The sequence below is a fragment of the Pleurodeles waltl genome, chromosome 4_2 (assembly GCF_031143425.1).
Source record: "Pleurodeles waltl isolate 20211129_DDA chromosome 4_2, aPleWal1.hap1.20221129, whole genome shotgun sequence".
Classification (NCBI taxonomy): Eukaryota; Metazoa; Chordata; class Amphibia; order Caudata; family Salamandridae; genus Pleurodeles; species Pleurodeles waltl.
The window spans coordinates 869,262,005-869,284,560 of NC_090443.1; the positions used below are offsets into that span (position 1 = coordinate 869,262,005).

Genomic DNA, 22,556 nt, shown 5'->3' on the forward strand with positions numbered 1-22,556 from the left:
TGGATGTGAGTGACGTTCGCTCCCATCTGTCACTCTATGAGTACTGCCGTCATTGCCCGGAGGTGGGCAGGCGGTTGTGGAGGAACATGACATCTATACTCACGTTTAACATCTCAAGTGGGGATGTGTGCTATTCATTGACCTGTGATCCTATGAAAATAGGTAAATGTGCTCAGCTCAAATTGGAGAAAAGAGACAAAAATTTAACTGCTGCACAACGGACGTTGTGCCACTCACGGACTGACCTAACCTGTTTGAATGTAAATAATTCAATGTTTTGCCAACATGTGGTGCCTGCTGCCAGCCACATTCAAAATGTTAAGTTGCCTAAAGGTTGGCTCTTTTCTTGTGGTAATCTTTCTTTTACTTATATTCCAGCCAATCTAACCGGAGGGCCTTGTGCCTGGTCACGCTTAGGCTTTCTCATGTTTCCTATGGATACTGCTCTACACCCTCGCTATACCAGAGACACTATTCAATTACCTACGGACTGTGATTCTGAAATTTCATTGCTGTCCAAAACAGAATATGTTAGTTTAGCTAGTTCTATCGTAGGGGTGCCAGGACTTGCAGTATATAATACCAGAGTTATTAATAAACTTGCATGTTTAGTAGTCAAGAATATTAACTATACATCAGCTGCCTTAGCTGAGCTGTTATTAGATGTACAGGGAATTAGAAGAGCTGCTTTGCAGAATCGCGCTGCTATTGATTATTTACTGCTTAAACACAACCATGGCTGCAGTGATTTTGAAGGATTATGTTGCTTCAATTTATCCGACCACTCCATATCAATCAACTCCCACATAGAGGCCCTGCATAAGTTGGTGAAGGGGGTGCAGCAGGATGTTGACAAGGGGTGGTGGGATTGGGCTTTTGGATGGCTGCCTAATTTAGGCCAACTGCGTTATATCTTTGGTGTAATCATTATCATAACAGTTATTTTAATTTCATTATGTTGTTGTATTCAGTGTGTGCCTAATCTTCTATCTCAGTTTCGCCCAAGAGCATTGCCATTTCAGCTTATAGGATATACTTAGTTGTAAGTTGGCCAAATGGTCCAAGGGTGGAGATGTATTGCTACATACACTACGTGCATGCGGCAGCACTACGTGCAAGGTAAACAGTGGTGCAGAGTGTGGACCATTGGCCTCTGCTTTCATTGGCCTTCGCTTCCATTTTGGTTCACGACTCCATTTTGTCGAGTCTGGTTCGGTGCGTAAGGCACTGTTCTGTGTTTTTCCACAAGCTTCGGCAAGCTGAAGGGTGGGGTGTTTTTCTGCTCAACTTCGCTCCATCTGCCTGGTACGAAGGGCGCTATTTACATTCCACGAGCTATCAGTTAGAACAACAGGGGGATGCGCCTGTACACAAGGAGGAATGCAAGCTTCACCTTGGAGTCCTCTCCTGGGAACTTGGCCCGTTCTGAGGAGACGTCTCGAAGGGTGAACAAGGTACCGCCGATTGCACAATTTGTAAAGGAGGGGGTCTTTTTCTAGAAAAGACTCCTGGGCGTTAGTAAATACTATAAAAGTTGGGGGCCTGGATGGGCTGGTTTAGGAACTCTCTCCTGGGTTGGACGCAACGCCAGGAGGACTGATTGTCCCGAACAGAGGCTCCCTGTGTCAGCTGATTTGGGTTCCCCAGCTTTGTGTACGGCGGAGGGATGCAGACGCTCTTTTCGGTGAAGCTTTTCAATTTATTAAGTGTATTGTGTGTGCGCGCGTAATGTGTACTTATTCTTGCAGTCATTTTCATGCTATTGAGCATTGAAGTATATTGTGTGTGCGCGCGTAATATGCACTTACTCTTACAGTCATTTTCATGCTATTGAGCATTGAGGTATATTGTGTGTGCTCGTATTATATGCACTTACTCTTGCAATTATTCACAGAGTGCTTATATCTTTATCATTATTCTCATGTTATTCTCCTGATGTATATATATATATATTAGTGTGGTTTAGTTTTGCTAGCTGAGAACTTGCCCCTTAAATAAACTTGATTATTCTACTTACGAAGGTGTTTGAGAGTGATTGCTTTACATTGTGCCTTAAAATATCCTGAAGTGCATAGTTTTGATATTCTGAAGAGTAAAGCAGCACATGCTTGCATCCTTCCTACCCTCCCATCCCTCCATGTTGTTGCCTTGCCCCTTCGCACCCTTCTGCGTTGTTTCTTCAGCCCCTCCTGAATTTTTGCCACCACCTGCAAAAATAAGCATTGGCAAATGTAGTAAAAACTCAATGATATTTCAAGTAGATTCTTTATGCAGGCCTACACACATCATACAGCTACAGCATCCACCTCTTCACTGCCCAATTGCCACCTTGCCACCTTTAGAACCCCCATCTATGCATGTTCTTTAATAGAACCATGCACACACATATTCTCCAAACAAATACAAGGGATACTATTTACATGATAATGTTAGCATTTGCACATCTTAGCAATACAGCCTGACATTACAACACATCTCCCCTTCACAGAACTACAAAAACGTAAAGCAAATAAGTACAAATAATAAAGTAGCAATATCTAATTAATAACCTATGTAGAAATTATACATAACATAATAATGAAGAAAACATTTTGAAAATAAATATGCTAAACAGACAATAAAATATTTACATGCATGTTTAAATTACACCATAATAACACATACAAAATCTTCAAACCTCTTTGGTTTGGTAATAATTTGACCAAATCTTCCAGTATTTATTTGGTTATCATTGTTTGCATTACACTGTATGTTCTGAGAACTAGTTGTACCTGGTACATCATCACTCTCTTCTTCTGTACATGCTTCACATTCACGCACAACTTGCCTACTATCACAATTTACATCCTCACCCATGTCTATCCAATCATATTTATTGGCATAATTCCTTTCAGCTTGTGCCAAGGTTCCTGCACTTTTATATTCTGTCCATATGCCACACTTTCCCATCACTCAGTTTTACAGAGTTACGAAACATTTCACACACCTGCAGTGGTTCTGAAAATCTGCTTTCACCTTTCCAAAACTTTCTCTCCTTTCTCACTCTGGCCCAATCTGCACAACTCAAATTAGTCTCCTTAGTGCCAATAATTGTTTTGTCATACCGTGACTTATATGCTTATTGAGCCAAGGTATTTTCATTCTCACCTGCTCTGGTGACCATTCTACTTGTTTGGTCAATGCCATTCAACCCAAATCCTTACCAATGGGTTCACATCACCTCATCAAAGAACATAGACTTTTCTCAGTTTCACTACTGGGAGTAATTCTATAAGCCCAGATTAATTTAAAAATCTCACTTTCCCATTTCAATCTACCACTCCTGGTAAGTTTGATAATACCCATAACCGATCTTTTGAAACATTCAATTAAGCCATTCCTTCTGGATGGAATAACAAGGTCGTTTTATGAGTGATACAATTTCTTTTCAAGAATTGCTGAGATTTCTCTGCAGGAAATTGTGGTCTGTTATCTGTAATTATACACTTGGGCAGCCCTTCTCTCATAAAAACTCTGTCTAAAAACACAATGATTCTTTCACATTCAGCTTTATGCACTATTTCAATTTCTGGCCATTTAGAGAAATTGTCTGCTAAAACTAAGATATACTTGTAATCACCTTCATCAGTCTCCACCGGACCCACCACATCCAGGCCAATTCTTTCCCATGACAAATTGGGCCATGCAATAGGTAATAAATGACGTTTGAATGTCTTTTGGCATTTGTCTGCATTATTGGACTCCGTACGATCTTGTATATTCATTTCAATTAGTTTATCTAATCCTAGCCTCTAATAGTTACTCTTTACTTGGTCTTAGACACCCCAAGATGTCCTTCATAACACAAATCTAGAATCTATTTCTAAGTGAAACTGGTGGTATTACATTACCACATCCGGACAACATGCCATATTCTATACATAATTCATTACTCACCTCCCAAAACACTCTTTCATCCAAGCTTAAGTTTTTCTTGCTTGGCCATCCTTTGTTAATGAAGACAGCAATTATTTTTAAACTGTCATCCTTATCCCAACCATATCTCCATTAAGACATGCAAATGCCTTCCATTCCTCCATTGAATAGTCCAGCCACACAACATTCTTCACACAATTGCTCATATTTTTTTTAATAGGTAATGGCATCTTGCTAAGAAAATCAGCCACTCTGTTCTTGACACCTGCCCAATATTGCACATCACATGGAAAATCCAACAATTTTACAGACATCCTACTCAATCTTGGGGACGCATTTTGCAAACCAGCAGTTCTTAATACCTTTGTTAAAGGTTTATGATCTTACCTTAACAGCACATGAAAACCCGACATAAATTGACAAAAATGATTTAATGCCCACACACAAGCCAGTGTCTCTTGTTCGATCACTGACTATCTTTCTTCAGCTGGGGACAAGGAACATGATGCAAACGTAACTACCTACTCTTTGTGCTTGTCATCATACTGTGACAACACTTCCCAATCCTTTATTACTTGCATCGGTTGTCACAATGAATTTACATTTTGGATCAAACCCTATTGGAAATGGTGCATTGCAAGTATCATTCTTCAAACTTATAAAAGCTTCTTGCGCTTCTTTGACCAAAGAGATTTGGATTTGCTTTTAAGCAATTGTTGTATATGATACGTTTTCTCTGAAACGTTTTTTAATGAACTTGGAGTAAAATTCAACTAAACCTAGGAAAGCTCTTACATCATCCTTACCCATGGGGCTACGAGCTTTATTAATTGCTTCCACTAACCCTTAATTGGGTTTAATTCCACTCTTACTGACACTGTGTCCCAAATATAACACTTCTTCCTGGGCAAATTTGCACTCACTGAATTCAAATACTAAGCCTTTCTCTGTAAATATTTCCAACACTTGTTTCAGTCTGTCATGTTCCAATCTGTTTTTGCCCATTACCAGGATGTCATCTTTGAAAAACATCACTCCAGCGATTCCGCAAAAATATGTTACTCATAATTCTTTGGAATATTGCTGCAGCTGATGCCGGTCCAAATGGCACACAATGGAATTGGCAAAATCCAAATAGTGTGATAGAACTGAGAGGGACCAAGTCGAGACTCCTGGCAGAGATGACCAAGGACTTTTGGCATCTTTGCCTGGATCGCAAGATCACAATAATGGCGGAATACATTCCGGGACAATCTAACATAATTGAAGACTAGAACTCCAGGTGTCTGAGGGACCCCCAGGGATTGGAAGCTGCATCATTGGTTATTTGCTCTGATCCAGGAAATGTGGAGGCCCTGCTACATCGACCTGTTTGCATCTTGATTGAACCACCAGCTAGAGGCGATCTTGAGTTTTTTCTAAAAGAACAACCTAATTCTCTCTTATCCCTTATTTTTTTTTCTGCTAAATTGACTATGCTTCTGTGCCTACTATCTCTAAAACGCATTTCAGATGTTAGAGCTCTAGATGTCTCCTCTGTACAGTATACTGCTGCAGGTGTCTTCTTTCAGGTCCAAAGAAGAACAAAAACAAATGTAATGTCTGTATTTTATCTGTATTTTCCGGATCATCCAAATCTGTGTGTGGGAAGCTGTTTAAGAGAATATATTTGTAGAACGAAAGATTTGAGAAAGTCAACAGAACCTCAACTCCTAGTCTCTTTTAAAACCCTGCATAACCCTGTTTCTTCTACCACTCTAGTCTGTTAGGTGAAATGGATCATGAATTTGGCAGGTATTGACATTTCTGTTTTTGGGGCACATTCTAACAGAGGCGCTATAGCATCCAAAGCCTTTTGGGTAGGATTGAGTTTAGCTGACAATCTCAAATAGGCCGATTGGTCAAATGTTGCAACTTTTAGAACTTTTTTATTGCAAACCAGTGTCTCATTTAGCCAGTCCGTTAGTTTCTATGCTCTGAGTTAAAGACTTTCAAAGTTATCAATCATTTGGAAAACTTTTTAAAGATTTTATTAGCTTTTTCCATTTTGATACTTATTTTTCCTTTATTCAGGGTTTATTAACTACTCTCGCAAGAAAAGAGGACTTGTTGCTCTCGGACAAGAAGTTTATATTCATATGTTGTACTGATTGGTTGGTTTTCTTTATGACAAATTTTTGTAGTTTTTCAGCTAGGAATGCTGGGAGTTGTAATTGTATCTTGGCTGCTATTGAATTAAAAGCAAGATAAGATAGCATAGTATGAGCCTCTGTACCTTGTAATAAAATTGGAAGTTAAAAGGATAAGCAGAAAGATATTGGATGGCTGAGGTTATTCATTACTTGAATAAGTCCATGTTCGAATAATCAACCTGGAGATAGTGATTATTTCAGGCTACTGTTCCGATTTTTTTTTTAAATATAAGTTTCTATTTTTGCGGGGTTAGGTCCTGGCCCCTTGTCTGGAAATTTTAATGTGCTATCCCGTTATGTTTGATACATTTGATAAAGTGTTGTACATCTGTGCATTTTGCTGCCTGCATCTGCACACTGTCAGCATCTTGAGCAGGTCTTTGATACAAGTAATCTTCACGAACATTGAAAATAGTAACAGCCGTGTTTCATTTAAATATGGCGGCGTGTGGTTGCCAGGTGCTTTGTAGTCCTTCTTTCGTTTCCATAGGTAACGGCTTGGCTCTGTTCCTACTGTCACATCACATCCTCGCCGTGGACCTGTTACTTCCGCCCGCGTCATCAGAGGCAAGATTCACAGCTGACTGCTGCAGAGATCTAGCTGATGTACCTAACCTGAGGGACTCCAGCCTCCGAGCACCCCTCCATGCCGCTCCCCATTAACTCACCCGCTCCTCCAACAGGCGCCCGACTCCAGGATCTACACTGAGCAGCCGCGTGCTAAGGGTAGGAGAGATGTAATCTATTATGTGCCAGTACAGAGGAAGAAAAACACAATGCTTGCCGAGCATTTGGGTGGGAGTAGTCCCACTCCAAACATCTGAAAGGCTGACCTGAAGCATAAACATTAGTGTCACTGTTCGTGAAACAGGAGGGTGCGCGGTATACTGTTCTTAAAGACCACTAAAGCACGGGGTACGCCATAAATGTAAGCGGGTGTCTGTTCTTTAAGTTATTTCTAATTATATTAGTGAGCTTCTACTTCTGCGAGCATCTTACGTGTTTGAGTGTAGGCAGGGCAGTGGTAGCATGTTGCCAGTGGTCTATGGCAATGTTGCCAATGCTTTTCTTTATATAATATAGATGTGGGCGAGCCAACAAATTAATAGTGAGAGCCGAGGCAAGTGTCTGGCTCGGATTTGGGAGCCCGTGCACAAGCGAGCCCTGAAAATATATGTTATATAAATCATACAGCAAACCACGTAAAATATTACAAACTCTTGCCAAGCTCAAAAAAGTGTATTTCTTTAACACGTGGAAGCTTTGACAGTAATAAGGCACATTACGGTACTGAACGGAGAAATACTTATTAAAAGTGAATAATTTGTTCAACTGGTAGTCTGATCTCACATACTCAAAAGTGCTTCAATACACACTAATGAAGTAAAAAGAGTTTTGGTGAAATAAAATATTTGCCCCAAATCACACAATTTAAGCAGGGAAGCTGCAACTCATTCTGTTTTTCTGATTTCACTCTGTACAAATCAGTCAGTAAATGGGTATCTATTTGTATTTCCTTATGTCAAGGATTTGTTGTTATCTCTTAGTGCATTCTACTGCAGTTTTAAAAATATAGCGCAAACTCAACCCAAAGGTACTGGAGCGCTTTAGATAAGCAACAGTTGCATTTACACAAGGTCCCACGCACTGTTTATAGCCATGGAGAGATTTAGTGATTTGACCAGAATCATAGGACTTGAACCTGATTTCTGAGTTCCTTAGTTGGCAGCTGTGGCTGTAACACCACATCCGAGGTAGAGGGAGGGAGGCCGAAGCCACATGAAAGCTCAGCTCGTTATGGGTGCAAGACTCCAACAGGACCCCAAGTGAGCCAGGCTTCAGGTGAGCTTGGCTCGAGCTTTCAGTGACTTGCCCACCTCTAGTGTAATAGGCACTTGCACTGATGATTCCCGTTCTGCATCTGTCCTGTATTAGTGAAAATTGACAAGCCTTTTCACTTACAAAGAGTCAAAATCGTTGCCATTGTCGGTGTTTTTAGCTTAATATAGTGTCGTAAGCAGGGCCAGAGGAATTATGCGATGTTGCCCTGCGGCGTGTTCTGCATTGTTATGGATTTGCCACATTGGTCATATAATCCATAATCTGCTGCATAATTTGCAGACAATTAGTTTTTAGCTCAAACAGACCACAGGTTACTAAAACACAGCAACACATGTTGCTGCAGTGACCAGCCCTTCGCAAAGGTTGACTGGTCACCTTTCAGTTGCCTATTGCTGTATTTTGGAGTTAAATTGGCAATAACCAGGTGTAACTGAAGTAAGTACACTGGCTCTTCTTGTTCTTTCCTTACAAGTTTATTTCCAGTTATAATGTACAGACAGAGATACATGTGCTCGCCATCCCCAAACCGGCACAACTCCAACCTTTCATATGAAAACATTCCAATCCCCAGTCACAGCCTGCCCCAACATTCCACTGCCCCTGATGTCATAGCATTCTTCTTTTACATACAAACCAATACATCACTACACATCCCCTTCCCTTAAAAAAAAATAAAAAAAAAAAAAAAAAAAAAATTATAATATGTATATAAATAAATATATATATTTTTATTTAATCACACACAACATTTTCTAATACCTTAGGTTTTCTCAAAACCCTGCCGAAACAACTTTTCTTCACTTCACCACAAGCTACATTTTTATTCTGTTCACGCTCATTCACATTACATTCAAATTCTCCCATATTAATACGAGTCTGGACACCTTCCTGACAGCCCCTAGCTCCCAATTCCCCAATAACTCTAGAATCTTTGTTACCATCGATATCACACTCCAACCACCAATATTTGTTATTATTACCTTCCAGCAAATCATACTGCACAAATTGTTGTTTGCAAGGCTTAGCAATAGCAACGCGACTCATGTGACATACACTGCCATCATCCAAAATGACAGTATTTCTCATCACTTTCTTAATTCTTATAGGCTCGCCAAACTTGCTCTCACCTTTAGCCACTTTCCTTACGGATTTCACTCTCACCCAATCTCCCACATTCAAATGTGCTTCTTTAGTACCATATTTATTATTAAAATATTTCTTGTTCTTTTCTTGTGAACTCTTTATGCACTTTCTTACATGTTCTTTGCTCCAAGTACTTGTCTGCTTCTTTGCATCCAACCAGGGTTAATCTTCGAAAATGGAATTCTACCTCGCATTATATCAAACGGACTTTGACCTATTGTCTCATGAGGTGTCACTCTATAAGCCCATAACATTTTCCTTAACTCAGAATCTATATTACTTTTGTTTCCATGCTTTGCAATTTGAATGATGCCCTTGAAAATCCTATTTATACATTCCACTACAGCATTCCCCCTGGGATGATATAAAGCTGTAAACCTTTGTTCAATACCAGTCATTTTAGCAAAAGTTTTCATTTCCTCAGATTTAAATTGAACACCATTGTCCGTCAATAAAATTCTGGGAAATCCTTCCCTCAAAAATATTTCCTCCAAAAAATTAATCACTGCCTTGGTATCAATTTTTTGTAACACAGAAAATTCAATCCACCTTGAAAATAAATCAACTAAAACCACAATAAACTTTGAAGACCCATCATGCCACGTAATAGGACCCATAATGTCTAAAGCAACTTCTTCCCATGGTATATTAGGACAACTTGAAGAAGAAATTGGCGGGTTAAGTGTCTTTTGAGATTTGTCACTATTCTCACACTCCATGCAGTCACGTACATATCTCTCAATTTCTACATCAATTTTTGGCCACCAATAAAGTAATTTAATTCCTCTTTTGGTGCGAGATATTCCTGAATGACCTTCATGTCCAATAGCGATAAGTTTATTTCTAATACCACAGGGGGGAATAATCTTCCCACCTCTACACACAAAATCACCTTCAATACTCAATTCATCTCTCACTTCCCAAAAAGCTCTTAACATATCACTGCTTTTGACTTTCTTGTCATTATACCAGCCGAACATCACTTTGTTTTTAACTTCTTTCAACACTTCGTCTTTCTCATACTCCATGATCCATTCTTCTTTTTGCAATGAGCTTAAAGTATTCTCATCAAACACACCAGCTACACACCAGTCATTCCATGGATGTTGATCCAACTCTCTTAAAGGTAAGGACATTCTACTTAAAAAATCAGCAGTAAACTTTTTTACCCCAGGAACATACTGCACTTCATATAAGAAATCTTGTAGTCTCATAGATAGTCTAGCTATTCTCGCAGATGCTCTACATAAACCTTCTGTAGTTAACAATTTAGTAAGAGGCTTATGGTCAGTCCGTATGATGCATTTTTGCCCCCAAACAAATTTCCGAAAGTGTTCTAATGCCCATACACATGCCAAAGTTTCTCTCTCTATTACAGAGTATTTTTCCTCTGTGGGAGACAAAGAACGGGATGCAAATGCAACCACATATTCTTTACCCACATTGTCACTCTGTGTTAATACACTACCAAGGCCCTTACCACTTGCATCCGTAGTGATAATAGAACAAGCTTTTGGATCGTACCCATGCAACATTGGAGCACTCACAATTGCATTCTTAATTTCCTGAAAAGCCTTCTGACAACTTACATTCCATTCAAATTTCACTTTGTTTTTTAGTAACAGTCTCATTTGGTAGGTTTTAGCTGAAAAAATTTCTACAAATTTCGAATAAAACTCGGCTAGACCTAAAAAGGATCTCAAATAATCTTTAGATGTGGGGCATGGGGCATTCTTAATAGCTTCCACCAACTTTTTTTTAGGTCTTATGCCTTCATGGTCAATCTCATGCCCTAAATACGTTACTTTTCTCTGTGCAAACCTACATTTACTGATCTCTGCGGTCAGACCTTTTTCTTGTAAGATGTTCAAAACATTCCTCAATTCCTTATCCTGTTTCTTGCTACTTCCCATAACTAAAATATCATCCTGAAAGAATGTAACATTAGGCAAATGTCCAAATAACTGCGCCATCAACCTTTGAAAGACGGCAGCCGCCGACGCCAAACCAAATGGCATACGTTTGAAACGAAAACAACCCCATGGTGTACAAAAAGTTGTAAGATGTCTGCTATGATAGTCCAACCTAACCTGGTGGTAAGCAGACGACAAGTCCAAAGTGGAAAACCATTTAGCATCTCTCGTGGCAGACAACATCTCATCAATACGAGGCAAAGGAAACTGATCTACTATGATATTATTGTTCAAACCTCTCAAATCCACACACAAACGCACTTTGCCATTAGCTTTACGCGCAACAACCAAAGGTGAAACCCACTCAGAAGCTTCAACTGGTTCTATAATCTGTGAATTTTGTAACCTGTCCAACTCTTTTTTTTACCTCTTCCCTGACAGTAAACGGAATATTCCGTACCTTATGAATTTTTGGTTTGGCATCCTTTTTGAGTCTAATCTGATGTATAAAGCCTTTCAGTTGACCTACTTGCCCATTGAACACTCCTGGAAACTCTTGTGTGACCCATTTTTGTTGTGTCTTCTTCATCACACATTACTAAGACTTGCTCTACACTGTTAGGATCAAGCACAATATGCAGTTTCTTTTGGTCTTTCCAACCTAATACCGACGGACCATCCTTAGCCACATATAATTTACATACGGCTTGTCTTTGCTTAAATTTGAATACCAGCAATCTAAAACCAATAATATCTATTCTATCACCAGTGTAACTTTCAGGCGAAATGTCAGAAGTTTCTAAATGTTCTCCTAAACTATGTACAAAATGCTTTTGCCATGTGCATTCTGAAACAATACTGTATGGGGAACCAGAGTCTGCTGCCACCTGCAGCATAACTCCCCCAAATGATACCCAACACAAGGGTTTGTTTGACGTTTGTCCTGAAATGATCAAAACCACAGTTTTGTGACCCCTTAGTTTATAATTTACGTCTTCATCACTGTCATCAGAACAGTCTTCCACCACTTCCTTAATGCAGGCCACTTTACTGTTCACTTTCTTCATTTGTTTCTTCCTGCACACCCTAGCAAAATGGCCTACAATTCCACATTCCAAACACTTAGCATTTTTAGCTGGACACCCATCAAATTTTGCAGAATGAAAGGAACTCCCGCAACGGAAACACTCATTTCTGGATCGATCAGACATGTTATATTTTTGATTCTTTGCAAAAGTTTGATTTTTCTCTTTTTTAAAGTCATTATCCTGCTTATCCATGGACCATTTGTTGTGCTTGCGATCACTAACTTTGGCAACAACTTCTTCAAAGTTCTTATCCTGTGCCAAAGTGATTTTCGCACATCTTTCGGATAATTCCGCTTTCTTCACTAAAGCAATAATATCCTTTAGACTGGATTCGCCTTCAATCCACAACCTCTCTTGAATAGATTTGTTTTTAGTATACATTACAATCTGGTCCCGTACCAGTTCATCATGTAGACCAGCAAACCTACATGAGCTAGCTAAATGTTTTAAAGCAGAAACGTAGCTCTCTATGTCCTCGTGTTTCTCTTGTTTCCTATGGAAAAATGCGTGACGAGTAACCGCAATGCAAACAGCAGGAGAAAAATGATCATTTAAATCCAAAATAGCACTTTGAAACACATCTTCATCGCCTCTATCGTGTTTTTGTAGTTGATTGTAAATACGAAGACCTTCAGGGCCTAAACAGTGCATTAAGATCCTTTTTTTTTTCTTTCAGCAGAGATTAAACCATTGCAATCTTCTAAGTTTGCTATGTAATTCAAAAAATATTCCTTCCACTCCTTCCATTGTATAGCTGGTTCACCAGGAGATGCTAAAAATTCCTTTGGTGTACTCAACTGCAAAGAAAGCGACGTCCCTGTACAAGAAGAATCTCCACTCGAAGACATAGTGTACTAAAAATTATAGCTGTAAAATATAACTCTTTAGCTTACTTCTTCAGCAAGACATGTATCTCTGTTATAATAATTTCTGTTAGTTTTCCTTTGTGCCGGATAAACTTCAGCAATGAAGTTGCTAAAAAGTTAAGAATAGTAAAAATAATACCATGTACTTGGTACTAATTAACATTAAAAGGGCGCTGTTCCTGCTCCTATGTAACTTCCAGCGCAAGAACCAGCATGTTCACAAGACATTGTTATTAAGCATTATGTTGTCCAGGCAACCAGTAACCATGCGGGGGTGCACGCGAGGACCGACGCGATGAAAAATCTAACGTTTGAGCAGTACACACGCGCCTCAAACAAAATAAACAAACGGCAACTGTATTAGAGAAAGAGAAAAATAAAAATAAATAAATTAATAATAATTAAAAAAAACTGCCCTCACTTGCTTAAAATAAGTTGCCTTTAACAAAGCAGGTCCGAAAATAGCTGCTCTCCAATCCTCAGTCTGATGTCTGTAGCGTTGCCTTCCAATACAGTTTTCTTAGTCCAATGCTTGCTGCTTTACGATCCAGCTCGTCGCCATGTGAAGTAAGTACACTGGCTCTTCTTGTTCTTTCCTTACAAGTTTATTTCCAGTTATAATGTACAGACAGAGATACATGTGCTCGCCATCCCCAAACCGGCACAACTCCAACCTTTCATATGAAAACATTCCAATCCCCAGTCACAGCCTGCCCCAACATTCCACTGCCCCTGATGTCATAGCATTCTTCTTTTACATACAAACCAATACAGTGGCACTCGCCATTAGTTAAGAACAGCATCACAGGAGAAATAAAATAACCACTACTAAGATAAATATCCTGATGGGATGCAGTTTTCACTTACTTGCACTTTTTTGCAGTGGCAAAATTATTCACACTCCTGCCATTAACTTTTTTCATGTCTTAATATCTCAATAAAGTGTGGTGTTTCAGGAACGCCTTCCCTTTACACATGCACAGTAATTAGGCTTTGATAATGAGGTTAGGGCCCGTGTGAATTTTTTTTTTTTTTTTTACTTCCTTAAGAAAAAAAATATTTATTTCTTGTGAAAGGGTCCTTGGGTCCGTTATGAGTATATCTTTGAAAGGCCTGGCCCACCCTCTAGATCTGGGACTGCTGTCCTTGCATCAAGAACTGCATGGCAAGAGAGACCTCTATTTATACAGAGCAACACTGTGAGAGAGACGACTTTCCAAAAAGAAAAGTATGGCGAGAGAGCCATCATTGTTGCAGAGCATAAAGTTAAGCCAGACCCTATTCATACAGTGTTATGTGAGAGACCTAGTGTTGCGTGAGAGGCAATTTCTACTGCCCCCATCCCTGCACATTGCTTGAGAGGCACCCATCCTCATGTGCAGATGAGCTTGGCATGGGGGGCCTGCCAGTTCCCTCCAGAGCACCAACACATTAGAGCCTAGGTTGACCACTGGTCATGAAGCCAAATTCTGGGCAGTGCTTGTAAAAGTTTAAGGCAAAGGTTCAAAATGCAGGACGAAAATATGGGGCAAATTGCCAATTTTACTGACCCATCTGAAATGAGGAAGCAATAACATAAATGTAATTAAAGTGATGACATAGAAGTACACGTTAAAATAAGTTTATTTTCATTTTTTTGTGTAATACAAAGTTGCATTGAGTAAACATTCATATGTTGCAGGGCTTATTTAAAAATTAAATATACAGCAGACATATACGTGCTAAACAAAATTTCACAGCCAACATAAGGGACAGTGGTCACAGGACTCTACTATGAATGGCTGTACCAGAAGCAGCTCTCTGCTGCTGAACGTGTACATCGAGAACAAGGCAGGAGTACTAGTAGATTTTTAGCTTTTCTTTTTCAAAGTGTGCTTTTTATTAGAAATTTTCTGCATAAGTACAGGGAATGACTGGGGTTCAAAAGAAACATTTATTTAAGGGATACAGCATCTCAATTTCTTTCATAGAGGAACAAACACCAACCCCAAATGTTACAGATACTTTGTACTCTTCGTACCAATTGAGGAATGTGACAAAATTAACAAATGGAGATGAAAGTGATGATGGGGAAATGAAGGTGCAAAGAATATGAAGGGAAAAAGTATGTTGAAATGTTGAAAATGTATGTAACTATTATGAACCTAGCAGGATGTTACGTCTGCACACACCTACCAAGGGATGTTGAGGATAGAATAACTTATGATAATGTACCCGTGCAGAGATTTGTGGGGTGTACTATGGTGAGGAAGTGCTGGTGACACAACATAACAGTGAGGATAACACTTCCGATTCCTGGCAACATACCTCGGTTGTAAGTCCTACATCAAGGGGCAACGATCAGAAAGCATGTGCATTCACTAGACACACTGAGAGAGAGTTGTCCCTATTAGCACATTTTGACATGACATCAAGGCAGGGAATATGGAGACACCATGATCTTGAGACATGTCACCTCCCAGGAGTCAAGATTGCAGATGACATAGGGATACAGAGATTAAGAGTGGGACAACAGATAGTGGTCTCTTTCTGCATTAAAAACTCCAGGGATGATTTGTCCATTACATGCACCATGAAAGAGTAAATGAAAGGGGGTGTTGAGGCGACACTTTGCCAAGCAAGGATGAGACTACGGGCGCAGCCCCTGATGAAAAAATCAAACACATATGTAGGTGAAAGCAACTGCACCTAGTATGACAGTTTACGAAGGGCCAGAGGAGGGGAGATGCACCCATCCCCAGAGTTTGTGTGAATCAATGGCCTGTTTCTTTGAGTGTGGGAGCTCAGCCTACGTCTGCCTGCCCATTGGATGATATGGGAGCTGCTGTTTGTCCTTTGTGTTGCCACGAATGTCCCATGTAACCCTCCTGTAGGAAGTTGGCTCTGTATGTGCTATTTCAAAGTAAGGAATAGCATGCACAGAGTCCAAGGGTTCCCCTTAGAGGTAAGACAGTGGCAAAAAGAGATAATACCAATGCTCTATTTTGTGGTAGTGTGGTCGAGCAGTAGGCTTATCCAAGGAGTAGTGTTAAGCATTTGTTGTACATACACACAGGCAATAAATGAGGAACACACACTCAGAGACAAATCCAGCCAATAGGTTTTGTTATAGAAAAATATATTTTCTTAGTTTATTTTAAGAACCACAGGTTCAAATTCTACATGTAATATCTCATTTGAAAGGTATTGCAGGTAAGTACTTTAGGAACTTTGAATAATTACAGTAGCATATATACTTTTCACATAAAACACAAATAGCTGTTTTAAAAGTGGACACAGTGCAATTTTCACAGTTCCTGGGGGAGGTAAAGTATTGTTATTTTTAGCAGGTAAGTAAATCACTTACAGGTCACAGTTTTGGGTCCAAGGTAGCCCACCGTTGGGGGTTCAGAGCAACCCCAAAGTTACCACACCAGCAGCTCAGGGCCGGTCAGGTGCAGAGGTCAAAGAGGTGCCCAAAACACATAGGCTTCAATGGAGAGAAGGGGGTGCCCCGGTTCCAGTCTGCCAGCAGGTAAGTACCCGCGTCTTCGGAGGGCAGACCCAGGGGGGTTTTGTAGGGCACCGGGGGGGACACAAGTCAGCACAAAAGGTACACCCTCAGCAGCGCGGGGGCGGCCGGGTGCAGTGTGTAAACAAGCGTCGGGTTCTCTGTAGGTTTCAATGGGAGACCAAGGGGTCTCTTCAGCGGTGCAGGCAGGCAAGGAGGGGGCTCCTCGGGGTAGCCACCACCTGGGCAAGGGAGAGGGCCTCCTGGGGGTCACTCCTGCACAGAAGTTCCGTTCCTTCAGGTGCTGGGGGCTGCGGGTGCAGGGTCGTTTCCAGCCGTCGGGATTTTAGAGTCAGGCAGTCGCGGTCAGGGGGAGCCTCGGGATTCCCTCTGCAGGCGTCGCTGTGGGGGCTCACGGGGGACAACTTTGGTTACTCACAGTCTCGGAGTCGCCGGAGGGTCCTCCCTGAGGTGTTGGTTCTCCACCAGTCGAGTCGGGGTCGCCGGGTGCAGTGTTGCAAGTCTCACGCTTCTTGCGGGGATTTGCAGGGGTCTTTAAATCTGCTCCTCTGTAACAAAGTTGCAGTTCTTTTGGAGCAGTGCCGCTGTCCTTGGGAATTTCTTGTCTTTCTTGAAGCAGGGCAGTCCTATGAGGATTCAGAGGTCGCTGGTCCTTGGGAAAGCGTCGCTGGAGCAGGTTTCTTTGGAAGGCAGGAGACAGGCCGGTAGGTCTGGGGCCAAAGCAGTTGGTGTCTTCTTTTCTTCCTCTGCAGGGGTCTTTCAGCTCAGCAGTCCTCTTCTTCTTGTAAGTTGCAGGAATCTAAATTCTTAGGTTCAGGGAAGCCCTTAAATACTAAATTTAAGGGCGTGTTTAGGTCTGGGGGGTTAGTAGCCAATGGCTACTAGCCCTGAGGGTGGGTACACCCTCTTTGTGCCTCCTCCCAAGGGGAGGGGGTCACATCCCTAATCCTATTGGGGAATCCTCCATCTGCAAGATGGAGGATTTCTAAAAGTTAGTCACTTCAGCTCAGGACACCTTAGGGGCTGTCCTGACTGGCCAGTGACTCCTCCTTGTTGTTCTCATTATTTCCTCCGGCCTTGCCGCCAAAAGTGGGGGCCGTGGCCGGAGGGGGCGGGCAACTCCACTAGCTGGAGTGTCCTGCGGTGCTGGAACAAAGGGGTGAGCCTTTGAGGCTCACCGCCAGGTGTTACAGCTCCTGCCTGGGGGAGGTGTTAGCATCTCCACCCAGTGCAGGCTTTGTTACTGGCCTCAGAGTGACAAAGGCACTCTCCCCATGGGGCCAGCAACATGTCTCTAGTGTGGCAGGCTGCTGGAACCAGTCAGCCTACACAGATAGTTGGATACAGTTTCAGGGGGCACCTCTAAGGTGCCCTCTGGGGTGTGTTTCACAATAAAATGTACACTGGCATCAGTGTGCATTTATTGTGCTGAGAAGTTTGATACCAAACTTCTCAGTTTTCAGTGTAGCCATTATGGTGCTGTGGAGTTCGTGTTTGACAAACTCCCAGACCATATACTCTTATGGCTACCCTGCACTTACAATGTCTAAGGTTTGGCTTAGACACTGTAGGGGCACAGTGCTCATGCACTGGTGCCCTCACCTATGGTATAGTGCACCCTGCCTTAGGGCTGTAAGGCCTGCTAGAGGGGTGACTTATCTATACTTGCATAGGCAGTGAGAGGCTGGCATGGCACCCTGAGGGGAGTGCCATGTCGACTTACTCATTTTGTTCTCACCAGCACACACAAGCTGGCAAGCAGTGTGTCTGTGCTGAGTGAGGGGTCTCCAGGGTGGCATAAGTCATGCTGCAGCCCTTAGAGACCTTCCCTGGCATCAGGGCCCTTGGTACCAGAGGTACCAGTTACAAGGGACTTACCTGGATGCCAGGGTGTGCCAATTATGGATACAAAAGTACAGGTTAGGGAAAGAACACTGGTGCTGGGGCCTGGTTAGCAGGTGTAGGAAGTTGGCTCTGTATGTGCTATTTCAAAGTAAGGAATAGCATGCACAGAGTCCAAGGGTTCCCCTTAGAGGTAAAATAGTGGTAAAAATAGATAATACTAATGCTCTATTTTGTGGTAGTGTGGTCGAGCAGTAGGCTTATCCAAGGAGTAGTGTTAAGCATTTGTTGTACACACACATAGACAATAAATGAGGTACACACACTCAGAGACAAATCCAGCCAATAGGTTTTTATATAGAAAAATATCTTTTCTTAGTTTATTTTAAGAACCACAGGTTCAAATTCTACATGTAATATCTCATTCGAAAGGTATTGCAGGTAAGTACTTTAGGAACTTCAAATCATAAAAATTGCATGTATACTTTACAAGTTATTGACAAATAGCTGTTTTAAAAGTGGACACTTAGTGCAATTTTCACAGTTCCTGGGGGAGGTAAGTTTTTGTTAGTTTTACCAGGTAAGTAAGACACTTACAGGGCTTAGTTCTTGGTCCAAGGTAGCCCACCGTTGGGGGTTCAGAGCAACCCCAAAGTCACCACACCAGCAGCTCAGGGCCGGTCAGGTGCAGAGTTCGAAGTGGTGCCCAAAACACATACTGTAGGCTAGAATGGAGAGAAGGGGGTGCCCCGGTTCCGGTCTGTTTGCAGGTAAGTACCCGCGTCTTCGGAGGGCAGACCAGGGGGGTTTTGTAGGGCACCGGGGGGGACACAAGTCCACACAGAAATTTCACCCTCAGCGGCGCGGGGGCGGCCGGGTGCAGTGTAGAAACAAGCGTCGGGTTTTCAATGTTAGTCTATGAGAGATCTCGGGATCTCTTTAGCGCTGCAGGCAGGCAAGGGGGGGGTTCCTCGGGGAAACCTCCACTTGGTCAAGGGAGAGGGACTCTTGGGGGTCACTCCTCCAGTGAAAGTCCGGTCCTTCAGGTCCTGGGGGCTGCGGGTGCAGGGTCTCTCCCAGGTGTCGGGACTTAGGATTCAAAGAGTCGCGGTCAGGGGAAGCCTCGGGATTCCCTGTGCAGGCGGCGCTGTGGGGGCTCAGGGGGGACAGGTTTTTGTACTCACAGTCTTAGAGTAGTCCTGGGGTCCCTCCTGAGGTGTTGGATCGCCTCCAGCCGAGTCGGGGTCGCCGGGTGCAGTGTTGCAAGTCTCACGCTTCTTGCGGGGAGCTTGCAGGGTTCTTTAAAGCTGCTGGAAACAAAGTTGCAGCTTTTCTTGGAGCAGGTCCGCTGTCCTCGGGAGTTTCTTGTCTTTTCGAAGCAGGGGCAGTCCTCAGAGGATGTCGAGGTCGCTGGTCCCTTTGGAAGGCGTCGCTGGAGCAGGATCTTTGGAAGGCAGGAGACAGGCCGGTGAGTTTCTGGAGCCAAGGCAGTTGTCGTCTTCTGGTCTTCCGCTGCAGGGGTTTTCAGCTGGGCAGTCCTTCTTCTTGTAGTTGCAGGAATCTAATTTTCTAGGGTTCAGGGTAGCCCTTAAATACTAAATTTAAGGGCGTGTTTAGGTCTGGGGGGTTAGTAGCCAATGGCTACTAGCCCTGAGGGTGGGTACACCCTCTTTGTGCCTCCTCCCAAGGGGAGGGGGACACAATCCTAACCCTATTGGGGGAATCCTCCATCTGCAAGATGGAGGATTTCTAAAAGTTAGAGTCACTTCAGCTCAGGACACCTTAGGGGCTGTCCTGACTGGCCAGTGACTCCTCCTTGTTTTTCTCATTATTTTCTCCGGCCTTGCCGCCAAAAGTGGGGCCTGGCCGGAGGGGGCGGGCAACTCCACTAGCTGGAGTGTCCTGCTGGGTTGGCACAAAGGAGGTGAGCCTTTGAGGCTCACCGCCAGGTGTGACAATTCCTGCCTGGGAGAGGTGTTAGCATCTCCACCCAGTGCAGGCTTTGTTACTGGCCTCAGAGTGACAAAGGCACTCTCCCCATGGGGCCAGCAACATGTCTCGGTTTGTGGCAGGCTGCTAAAACTAGTCAGCCTACACAGACAGTCGGTTAAGTTTCAGGGGGCACCTCTAAGGTGCCCTCTGGGGTGTGTTTTGCAATAAAATGTACACTGGCATCAGTGTGCATTTATTGTGTTGAGAAGTTTGATACCAAACTTCCCAGTTTTCAGTGTAGCCATTATGGTGCTGTGGAGTTCGTGTAAAACAGACTCCCAGACCATATACTCTTATGGCTACCCTGCACTTACAATGTCTAAGGTTTTGTTTAGACACTGTAGGGGCACAGTGCTCATGCACTGGTACCCTCACCTATGGTATAGTGCACCCTGCCTTAGGGCTGTAAGGCCTGCTAGAGGGGTGTCTTACCTATACTGCATAGGCAGTGAGAGGCTGGCATGGCACCCTGAGGGGAGTGCCATGTCGACTTACTCATTTTGTTCTCACTAGCACACACAGGCTTGTAAGCAGTGTGTCTGTGCTGAGTGAGGGGTCTCTAGGGTGGCATAAGACATGCTGCAGCCCTTAGAGACCTTCCTTGGCATCAGGGCCCTTGGTACTAGAAGTACCAGTTACAAGGGACTTATCTGAATGCCAGGGTGTGCCAATTGTGGATACAATGGTACATTTTAGGTGAAGGAACACTGGTGCTGGGGCCTGGTTAGCAGGGTCCCAGCACTCTTCTCAGTCAAGTCAGCATCAGTATCAGGCAAAAAGTGGGGGGTAACTGCAACAGGGAGCCATTTCTTTACAGCAGGCCTCAGCACACTTTCAATTCAAAACATAGCATCAGCAAAGGCAAAAAGTCAGGGGGTAACCATGCCAAGGAGGCATTTCCTTACACAGCTCCCCCCCCCCCCAAACGAAAGAGGATGAGACTAACCTTTCCCAAGAGAGTCTTCAATTTCTAAGTGGAAGAACCTGGAAAGGCCATCTGCATTGGCATGGGCAGTCCCAGGTCTGTGTTCCACTATAAAGTCCATTCCCTGTAGGGAGATGGACCACCTCAACAGTTTTGGATTTTCACCTTTCATTTGCATCAGCCATCTGAGAGGTCTGTGGTCGGTTTGAACTACAAAGTGAGTACCAAAGAGGTATGGTCTCAGCTTTTTCAGGGACCAAACCACAGCAAAGGCCTCCCTCTCAATGGCACTCCAACGCTGCTCCCTGGGGAGTAACCTCCTGCTAATGAAAGCAACAGGCTGGTCAAGGCCATCATCATTTGTTTGGGACAAAACTGCCCCTATCCCATGTTCAGAGGCATCGGTTTGCACAATGAATTGCTTGGAGTAATCTGGAGCTTTTAGAACTGGTGCTGTGCACATAGCTTGTTTCAGGGTGTCAAAGGCCTGTTGGCATTCTACAGTCCAGTTTACTTTCTTGGGCATTTTCTTGGAGGTGAGTTCTGTGAGGGCTGTCACAATGGATCCATATCCCTTCACAAACCTCCTATAGTACCCAGTCAAGCCAAGGAATGCCCTGACTTGAGTCTGGGTTTTTGGAGCTGCCCAGTCCAGAATAGTCTGGATCTTAGGCTGGAGTGGCTGAACTTGGCCTCCACCTACAAGGTGTCCCAAGTAAACCACAATTCCCTGCCCTATCTGGCATTTGGATGCCTTGATAGAGAGGCCTGCTGTTTGCAGAGCCTTCAAAACCTTCTTCAGGTGGACCAGGTGATCCTGCCAGTTGGAGCTAAAGACAGCAATATCATCAAGATAAGCTGCACTAAAGGACTCCAACCCAGCAAGGACTTGATTCACCAACCTTTGGAAGGTGGAGGGGCATTCTTTAAACCAAAGGGCATAACAGTAAACTGATAATGCCCATCAGGTGTGGAGAATGCTGTTTTCTCTTTTGCTCCAGGTGCCATTTTGATTTGCCAGTACCCTGCTGTTAAGTCAACGGTACTTAAGAATTTGGCAGCACCTAATTTGTCAATCAGCTCGTCAGCTCTAGGAATGGGATGGGCATCTGTCTTGGTGACAGAATTAAGACCTCTGTAGTCCACACAAAACCTCATCTCTCTCTTTCCATCTTTGGTGTGAGGTTTGGGGACTAAGACGACTGGGCTAGCCCAGGGGCTGTCAGAGTGCTCAATTACTCCCAATTCCAGCATCTTGTGGACTTCCACCTTGATGCTTTCCTTAACTTGATCAGACTGTCTGAAGATTTAGTTTTTGACAGGCATG

General features: G+C 43.0%; 1 protein-coding gene across 1 annotated transcript in view; it reads left to right on the top strand.

The window, feature by feature from the left end:
- Positions 1–6,652: 6,652 nt before the first annotated feature.
- YIPF1 (Yip1 domain family member 1) overlaps positions 6,653–22,556 on the top strand; it is a 111,117-nt gene continuing 95,213 nt past the window's right edge. Inside the window, exon 1 of the mRNA XM_069232643.1 lies at positions 6,653–6,833. The gene's annotated coding sequence lies outside the window, so the exon portion shown is untranslated. The remainder of the gene's footprint in view (positions 6,834–22,556) is intronic.